The 10,300-nt window shown below is 34.9% G+C and overlaps 1 non-coding gene across 1 annotated transcript; it reads right to left on the bottom strand.

Moving 5' to 3' along the window:
- Nucleotides 1-219: 219 nt before the first annotated feature.
- Nucleotides 220-302, bottom strand: TRNAL-UAA (transfer RNA leucine (anticodon UAA)). Its single transcript has one exon. It is a non-coding gene; the product is annotated as a tRNA-Leu (tRNA).
- Nucleotides 303-10,300: the final 9,998 nt, after the last annotated feature.

The following is a 10,300-nucleotide window of genomic DNA, read 5'->3' as shown; positions in this document are numbered from 1 at the left end:
TAAAAAACAATTATAAAATAAAGAAATTAAGAGTGATACACTGTGGTACACACTATATTTTGGGACAGAGGATCTCATCTGGAGCATGAGGGGCAGGTCTTAAAAAATAAAAGAAAATACGTAAAATTGACTTAACAAATAAAACAAATAAAAATAAAAAACATAAGTATGATGAAAATAAGAAACACTAATAAAATAATAATAATGTGTAATTAAAGTTGCTGGCTATGGGGTTCGAACCCATGCGCACTTATGTGCAGAAGATCTTAAGTCTTCCCCCTTAACCTCTCGGGCAAACCAGCTTGTCAATTAATAATTAATGTATAGTAATATAGTTCTTATTTATAGAAAAACAGAGAAATGAAGGGTAAATACTAGAAAAGTTTATTTTTCTAATAGTGATTGTTCGCTCCGTTTATGATTAAATATAATAGTGTAACATGACATATCACATTTATATATTATTACTCTATATCTTAACAATATCGTATAATATATCAAATTATAAATCTATGATTTGATATTACATTGCAACACACGCAGGCACTCTATGTTAATAATAATAAAATGATAAATGATTAAATTCTGAATGCAAGGAGGGGAATCCAACACCATGTTGAAATATATAAATTGGTGCAATTTTTTGAATGGTTAATACGTACTCACAAATTAAGACTTTTTCTTCTCAACAATATAATTAGCCTTGGTAGTATTGTAAATAACGCAAGCCAATAGAGAGGGAAAATAAAACAAACGAACAAAAAAATTAAAAACATAAAGAGTCACTTGGGTTCACAGTGAAAGTCGGCAGGATAAATATATGAATTTAACGAAATGGTCGGTCACCTAACCTTGTATTTGATAGATGACTAGCACGCTCGTCCTTGTTATGCACGGCGAATATCGAAATTAAACGAAATATTTAAATAAATAAATATTAATATTTAATAAAATTAAATTATAAATAAATACAAAATATATTTTAAAAATAAAATAAAAAAATTCACATCAATTACTCAATAAAATTTTGAATTTTAAAACGTAAATTTTCAACTCTATATAAATTTAATGATAATTTTAGTTATTAAATAATTTTATAATTAAAATTAGTATTATACATTTATAAGAGTATTAAGTGATAGTAAATAAATAATTATTTTCACACACAAATATAAATAAAAAGTTGTAAAATTTTAACGAACAAAGATAAAATAAAATATTTTAAATTTTTCATAAGTTTTTAGTTTTAAAATTATTTTTGATGATTTTTATACTATATTAAAGATCTTATCTCGAACATAAATTTAAGATACATACTGAATATTTCTTTATAAATAAAATTTGATGATATATAGAAAATAATGTAGGACTATGGGATCCAGCCGACTATAACTTCAAACAATCTGGCTATTCAGATTCAGATTTTGCAGGATGCAAAAGTGATCGGAAATCAACTTCCGGCACCTGTCAATTCCTAGGCAACAAGCTAATTTCGTGGTTTTCAAAGAAGCAAACTTCAGTCGCTATTATGTTGCTGCTGGAAGTTGCTGCTCGTAATTACTATGGCTAATGCAACAACTGAAGGATTACAGGATCGAAGAAAAACAAGTTCCAATCTATTGTGATAGCTCCAGTGCTATTGCAATTTCACAAAATCCAGCTCATCACACCAGATGCAAGCACGTCGCTATACGTCATCACTTCATTCGTGATCATGTTGAGAAAAAAGATGTTTCAGTTGAGAAGATTCATACAAGCATACAAAGAGCAGATTTGCTGACCAAGGCACTTCCAGAAGATAGATTCAATGATCTATGCGAAAGGATCGATCTACTGAATCCCAAAGATTGATGCTGGTCAAAGAAAGCAAATTCACTAAAGAAGGGGCTTTTAACTGAAGTCTTGACAACTGATGTTCAGTCAACTGAAGCCTCATAACTAATGACGTGTCAACAAAAGAGATGAGTATTTAATCAAGGGGGAATTGAACTCCTCAGTTCAACTAAAAACGTGGTATCGACTGACTACAATGATCAGTCGACCAGTTAGTAATTTCATTTTACGCATTAAATATAGTCTATCCCAGTTAAATCACTTATAGGCCTCCACATCTTTAAAATCATCTTTTTAACTGATAAGTGATATCAAATGCTTTTAACTGATTGTTGGGAAACTGGAACTGAAATATCCTTGCACGACAAGTCTATAACTTTCATTTCAAAGGGCCTTTAAATTCACCCGCCTTTTTGAAAATCAGTTTCAGTGTTTTATTTTCAAGTGACTAATTAAAGTACACTTTATTGCATAAATCCCTTATTTTAAAGAACACGTTTGTCAAGCCTTTAATGTGGATTTCAAAATTCATTAAATACACCTTAGCGCGCAGATTTCAACCGCTTATGTCTTTTTCCCTAGTAACTGTTCATCTCCCACGACCGATCATATCAACCTATAAGATTATTTTCCTTCCACACTTAGACTTTTTCTTCACTCTCAACTACCTCTAACCCTAAAATTCCACAGCAATTCTCTGTGAGAAATCTTTTCTCTTCTTTTCCTTCAGAATCAGAGACAAATGGCATCAGTTAGCTGTAGTGAAAAACAAGTGAGATACGAGCAATCGTTGGATATACCTGCGTTTCAACAAAAGAAAGGGTATATAGAAATGGACGAGATTCTGGCGAGACACCACTGGCTGACCTTTGTCACTGCATCACCACCGTTTTTTTTTTAAGACTCCAATCAACCAGTTCTATGAAAAGCTCAAGTTTAATGATGTTGGTGATCTGGTAACCAAAATCAACGTCTTCACAACACCAAACTTCAAGGAACAAGAGGAAGTCTGGATCAATGTCACTGAAAATATTCGTAAACTCTACAACCTGCCCAACAGGTGCCCTTTGCCCTCCTCCATCACCGACGAGGTGGCAAATGAAACTCTAAAGGCGGCAATGCTTCAGAAGGGCACTCCCACCGAAGGGACACTAGAGCTTGCCCTCTACAAACCTGACCGCAATCTCTTGGCCAAAATCATTCAAAAGTGCTGGTTCGGCGCAACAGGTTCACCTGACCAGGCTTTGCAGCCCCAGAAGAACATCATGGCTGCACTGATGAAGCCGGGACCCTACAACTGGGAGAGAGCATACCTGGAATTTCTCTACAATGAACCCTCCTAATCGAAGTCGGCGTCGATGCTTTAACAAGGGAACAGAGTCACCCAAATAATCCTTGAAGGGACCAGTCATGTCAAAGTCTATTGGCCGGAACAGATTCCAGTAACTGATCACTTCCACCTCTTCAAGTAGGAAAAATGAGCATCCAAAACCTCCAAGATGATCAAACTCAAGGTAATCTATGAACCACAATCAGTTGAGACTGAATACCCAGTGTCTCCAACTGATGTTTCTAAGCCTTCCTCTAAGCCAACTGAGAACCCCTCCGATATTCCTCCCGTTACCCCCACAAACATCCCTCGCCGTCCTCGAACAACACCCAAAAAGTCCAAATCGAAAAAAATACCCAAATCCAGCAGAATCTTCGTCAAGAATCCAACCTTCCTCACCATTAGTGCCAGCTCTTTCAGGCACTGAAGAACAATAGAAAGCTGTTGAAGCTTTGAGATTAGAAGCTTCTAGGGACGCCACTATATATCTTGACCAACACTTCCCTAGCCTCAACCCTACTTATGAAGTATACCACAATCTCGATCGCCTTCTTGCCTTCACCCTCATTAAAATAGCTCCGTGCTCTCAGATCGACGATCTCAATGCCGTTGAGTCTGATGACACTTTTGCCTATGAGGAGGCACATCTGTATAGCATCTTCGACATTTCCAAGCTTTGGAATGTCATACATGATTTCGAGAAGTTTGCCTTGGTCTATCTTGAGTCTCAAAGGTTCTCAAGGGGCCCGATAAGAACTAACATTGATGCAGGGACCTCTGGCTTAAAAGCTTCTGAAGAACCCCTGGTTCTACTATCTTTTGAGGCTGCTCCTTTAGAAACTGATGTTTCTGCAGCCCAAGCTCGACAAGAACAATCAACGACTGAACCCTTCAGTCGTGCAACTGCAGAAGAGCCACAACAGATGGATTTTGATCGTGTCGGAGCCTCAACTGAAGCTCCTGAATCGGAGAAAGTGAAAACCACTGACCCGTCCACTCCATAGGGTCAAGTTGTGGACATTACAGCTGAACAAACCAAATCTCCAAGTCCTCTAGCATCTGAAGTTGGAGATGTGTTGAAAGTAGCAGTCAACACTACTCAGATTGCTGCTGAGGGATTCATTCCGACTACCCCTGTCTTTCCTTCTGATGATATATACAGGTCATCCCAGCAGAACAAGCAACTGAACCAAGAACTTCTGAAGCTACTGTTGTCGTTGCTTCAACTGAAGAAGTTCCTCCCTAACCAGACCAAGTTGCTGCTTCTGAGCAAGCAACTGAACTTCCACTCGATCCCTAACAATAGACTGAAGCCACAATAGTTCTTCCATCAACTGAGCCATCCAAGGATGCTGCCACTGAAATAGCTTTTGTTTCATTTGCAGAGAAGCCAACTGACACTCCAACTGAACCTCTAGTTCAGTCAACAGAATCAACTGAAGCTATTCCTTCATCTGCCCCTGGTACATCTTCTTCAAAGGGAAAATCTAAGGCACTAGATATTTCTCCAGTGCTGCCCGTTGAACAGATTGAGCTTACAAGGCCGCTTATCCGAGAATACGACTCTGATGAAGAAATGAATGCGCGCCTCACTGCGTGGAAACATAACACTCCCCGTGGAGTCTCATTTGAATTGCCTGAGAGCATCGAAGAATATAATAAAGTGCTGCAATTGTTGGTCTCTAATCAACAAACTAAAATCAAGAATCTAAAGCACCAGTTGGAGTGTATAGATATTTACGCGCACAAGTATGTGAAGAAGCTAAAAGAAGTGGAATCAACGGTCACTGATGATATGATTGAGCATTCAGTTTAGCTGGCCACCTTGAATGCTAAATTCACCAGCCTCTCCACTACATACTTTGAACACGCTGCAAAGGTATTACCCTTTATTATCTTTATCCCCAAAATCCAGAACGACATCGAAGTTCTCAAAGGTGAACTGAAGATAGCTGAATCCAAGCCAAAGAACGGCTTATGGATAGTCTCAAGATAGTCTCACTTCGGACTGAAATTATGAAAGAGTTCATGACTGAAGTCGGTACGAAGCTGCTAATCACCGAAGAACTTTGACCTGCCAACACAAGAATAGCTCAACTGGAATCCGAACTTCATGAAGTTCGTGAATCAAGCAACCCTGCTATCATCCAGAAAATGTTCAACGATCTTCAGGATTTACAAGATCGTATTGGCATGATCCCCGGTGATGATGCCAAAATGGGGGAAGATTACTGGGGTCCTTCTCAAGATCCTCCCACTGCAGAACTATCAGTCGAATCTATAGGAGCAACCAAAGATAAATCAATCACTCTGTCTCAGTCTAAGGAGTACAGAAAGAGACCAAGATCTGATGAGCATGAGCCGCAAGCCAAGAAGTCTCTGAAGCTTTCTGAGCCTGCACCTCCTCCTTCCCTCATCAAGTTGAAAGAGAAGCAACTACTGAAGCACTATGTTGAAGAAGGTCTTCTTGTATCCCATCTGAAAAAATTCGATTGTGTTGATAAATGGGTACCTGAAGACATGAATGTCTGGTCGGAGAAAATAAAAGAAATCTATACGAAATGGATAGTCTTTGGTGATCTCAAGCAAGATCTAGATTTTCAAAGACAAGCCTGGAGATATTTCCTTAACAACTAGGTCGAGAAAGGAATGGTGGAGAGATTACTAGAAGCGCAAAGAAATGCAAGGATATCAATGATCCGCTATCCACTGAAGAATTTTGTAAGTCCTCCGAAGTTCAAGAATCACATCAACCGTGAAACCATCAAGAAGGAGGTTGAAGGACTTTGCAAAATTTGGGGAGTTACTGAGCGGAGTCATCCTAGAGAGTTCGACAACATCAAGAGGACAATTTTTTGAGCTTTATCAACAGAAGCCTTAGCCTTTTCATTCAATTGTAATCTTTTCTTTCTTTGGCTATGTAACTGAAACTGTTCAGGAATTGATATCTTGTCAGTTCCTATGTAATGAAAATGCAATTCTCTTGATCTCAACCTGAAGACAATATCCTTTTGTCCAGGCTTTGATTATTTGATTATGTCTTTCAGTTATGCTTTCTTCTTGTTCTTTATCTGTTCAGTTTTTCTTTCAGTTTTGTCCAGGCTCTGATTATTTGATTATGTTCTTTCAGTTTTAAAATCTTAAATTATCATAACTTATTTTTAAATTTATTTTTATGATTTTTAAATTTAAAATTTCTAAAAATTTATATGAAATTGTAGCAAAAAAAAGTTACAATTATATCTATGAATGATATTTAAAACATGTTATGCACAAAAAAGAAGATAAAACCGAAAAATAAAAGAAAAAAAATATAATATCTGAATGAAAAATAAATAAGTAAAGGATATAACGAAAATAAAATAAAATCAATCAAATGAAATTAGATCATTTTATTCTGAAGAAAAAGTAAAACTAGATCATTTAAGAAAAAGAAGTAAAATAAGAGAGAGAAAAATTTAGTTTGGAACTTTAAATTTCAATATTTTTATTATCTTAAATCTATTTTACACCTATTATATATCGAATTAAAGCTAATCTAATGATCTTTAATTTGATATACATATTAAATATTTTATCATTACTCAAATTACATGATATAAAAATAGAAATAAAAAAGAAAATAAGTTTAATTTGGAAAAAAGGCTTCTTCACCAAAAATGTGGTAAAAGTGAGTTGAAATGTACTTTAATAACTAAAATTAAAAAAATAACTGTAATTTTAAGTGTTGGGAACCTAATGAAATATCCTAACCCTAGTTTTGATGACACCAAAACTCGTAGTTTTTCTTTGTAATAGACTGGAACTTTTTGAACTCTAGTGTTAGAGTTCATCTTTCCTGAAGACTGAAGACCAGAGGACTGAAGACTGAAAACTGAAGACCACTCGACTGAAGACATCATATGGAAAGATCGAAGTCAAATACTGATGTATTAAACGGACGAAGATCTCACTGAAGAATCAGTTATGATTGATTAACTAATGTTGGCCACGTGGAATTAGCGGACTGATAATACACAAGTCAAGTATCAGTTGACATTCTTCCTCAGACTGAAGTTTTTAAGTTAAAAAGAAGCCACGTACACTCAAAGTACAGTCGCATTAAATGAAGAGATATTGAGGATCGTCCTTTTCTGCATAGCATTCCTTTTCGGTGCTAACTTTTCAGAGGCACCATGCTCCTGCACCTAGAGACGCCGTTCCTCACCAAATCAGGAACCTCGAAGATTGAAGCCTAAGCGAAATTCAATTCTCTCTCACAACGGCCGAATTCTTGAAGACCATCTTGCCAACGGATCTATTCAAGACTTTGCCTATAAATAGAGCTTGAGGAACATCTTCAATCTTCACCGATTCAAATGATTAAGTTGAACCTCTGCCAAAATCGCAACTCAACCTTTTCACTGCCTTCAAACTTTAAATCGAAGAAGAGAATACTCAAAGCCAAAATCAGTTCACTGATTTCTTACATTCTCTTATTTCCTTAGGCAATTCCTTTGTAATATCAAAAACCTAAGTTCCCGATTACGGAGAGTTTGTTCTCTGTAATCTAGTTGGTATTTCGAACCCCTTTTCAACTGAGCGAAAAGAGAGTTTGAGAGAGTGAGTTCAAGACAGTGGTCTAAACTCAAGTGTTCTTAGTCCCCGCAAGCAAGACAAGTGTAGTCCTTGCAACTGCGAGCTGAGAAGGAGACGAGAAGTCAAAACCAGTGTATTGGCACTGAAACTTTGTTTCAGTTGAAGGTTTGCTGTGCATCCACAAGCACAAGCCTAGAGTGATTGTCAGTGTGTTTAACTGACCGTGGACGTAGGAACTTGTTCCGAACCACGTTAAAATCCTTTGTTGTTCATCGCTTTTAGTTCTATCTTTCTTATCTGTGCATAAACCTCTTACTAAACTGAAACTGATAAATTGCAAAGTGAAACTCTAATCTGACAATGTGCTAATCGTAAAGCCTATTTCCTAAGTTAATTTTTCGCTACTGGTGTTATTAGTCTAACTGATAAATCTTCGGATAATCAGTAAAATTCATAACACTTCTCTGTTTTCAAAATCTATACTGAAGCCTTACGTGGATTATCAGTTAAAGCTTTGAGCCGAATTGAAATCAAAATATTGACGTTATTCAGTATCAATCTACAACCCCCTTTCAATTGAAAATATCTTTGACTGCTGACATCAGTCCACTTCTTCCAGTATCAGTCAATATTATCTTCAGTTCAACAAAAAGATTTTTCAAAAATAGCCTATTGGTGTATTCCCCCTCCATACACTAGTTCGGTGACCCTCTGGGACCCAACATTAAGTTACGACAGAAAAAAAAATAGTTAGAACTCATTTTTTATAATCCACCCGTCTTGTAAAATTAGTTCTAATTTTCATTTATGGATGTCCACAAAAAATAGTCATATTTTATTTATAGACAGTATCCCACAATAGATTATCCTCCATATATTAACTTATTTACTTACTATATTAGAGCACTCCCAGCAGATCACCTAAATGCATTACTAACTCTAAATTTAGGCTAAAACAATTGAAAATGAGATAAAAAAATGCATCCAGCAGATCCCCTAAATTGGATGGGGCCCACAAAAAATTTTACACCTACCTAAATTCAATCTTAAATTTACACCCACCCTAAATTTATTTTAAGCTTATAATTAGTAGGGCCCACACATAATTATTGTTTTAATGTAGAAAATAGGAGATCTGGTGTATGCATTTATAAAATTGAAATCCTAAAATTAAATAGGGAAGCTTTAAGAAGGAATATAGGAGCATAATTTTGAGATTTCTGTTGGGAGTGCTCTTACATGGTAGGACTTTCTTTCTATTCACAATACAATTAAATATTATTATTAACACTATTTTTAATGATGAGACTTTTTCTCTACTCATAACATACTTAATTAATTTTATTAAAATGCATATTATTCTCTCCTAAGACTATTTTTACCGAATGGAGGGAGTATAGATGGTGGGAGTACTATATTCTATAGATTACCCACTCAATAGTAATTGAGTCAACAGTTATCACTATCACTATCACAATCACAATCACAATCACAATCACAATATGTATAAAGATAATAACTTGTAAATTATTGCACTACTGATTTTGTAGTGACAGGTCAAACTAGAAAATGATATGTTGCAGCGTGACATATATTATGAATAAGTGGCACACATGTTACATTAATTTCTTACTTATAAAAAACCACCCCTAATATCACACGTGAAATTTTTACACTTCAATTCGATTGAAACCCTCAAAACACACCACTATCATATTTCAAACAACATCAAACCTTCTTCAACATATTAATATTCCGTTGTTCAACCTCACCACAACGATCATGATTTCTTAAAGAATCTCCTATCTCAAGATATCTTCATCTAGCCCCTCTCAGCCTCCTTAATTATAAACTCCCTCATCCATCTAGAATAAGTGGCGGAGCCAGGATTTTTTTTGGGGGGCTGAACTATTACGGGGGTTCGGGGGCGGTAGCCCCCAAAATTTTTTTTTTTTTGGCATTCAATACATTTTAGACATTTTTTACTAAAATACAAATATAATAATAATAATAACAACATTTTCATAGATAATATAGTTCAAAACATTTACTAAAAATTTTTTTGGGGGCATTCAATACATTTTAGACATTTTTTACTAAAATACAAATATAATAATAATAATAACAACAACATTTTCATAGATAATATAGTTCAAAACATTTACTAAAATTTTTTTGGGGGGCATTCAATACATTTTAGACATTTTTACTAAAATACAAATATAATAATAATAATAATAATAATAATAATAACATTTTCATAGATAATATAGTTCAAAACATTTACTAAAATTTTTTTTGGGGGCATTCAATACATTTTAGACATTTTTTACTAAAATACAAATATAATAATAATAATAACAACATTTTCATAGATAATATAGTTCAAAACATTTACTAAAATTTTTTTGGGGGGCATTCAATACATTTTTGACATTTTTTACTAAAATACAAATATAATAATAATAATAACAACATTTTCATAGATAATATAATTCAACATTTACTAAAAAAATTTTTGGGGGCATTCAATACATTTTAGACATTTTTTACTAAAAT

The sequence above is a fragment of the Salvia miltiorrhiza genome, chromosome 2, assembly GCF_028751815.1.
Source record: "Salvia miltiorrhiza cultivar Shanhuang (shh) chromosome 2, IMPLAD_Smil_shh, whole genome shotgun sequence".
NCBI lineage: Eukaryota > Viridiplantae > Streptophyta > Magnoliopsida > Lamiales > Lamiaceae > Salvia > Salvia miltiorrhiza.
The sequence above is the reverse complement of the archived record's forward strand: the minus strand, read 5'-3'. Positions and strand labels throughout refer to the sequence as shown.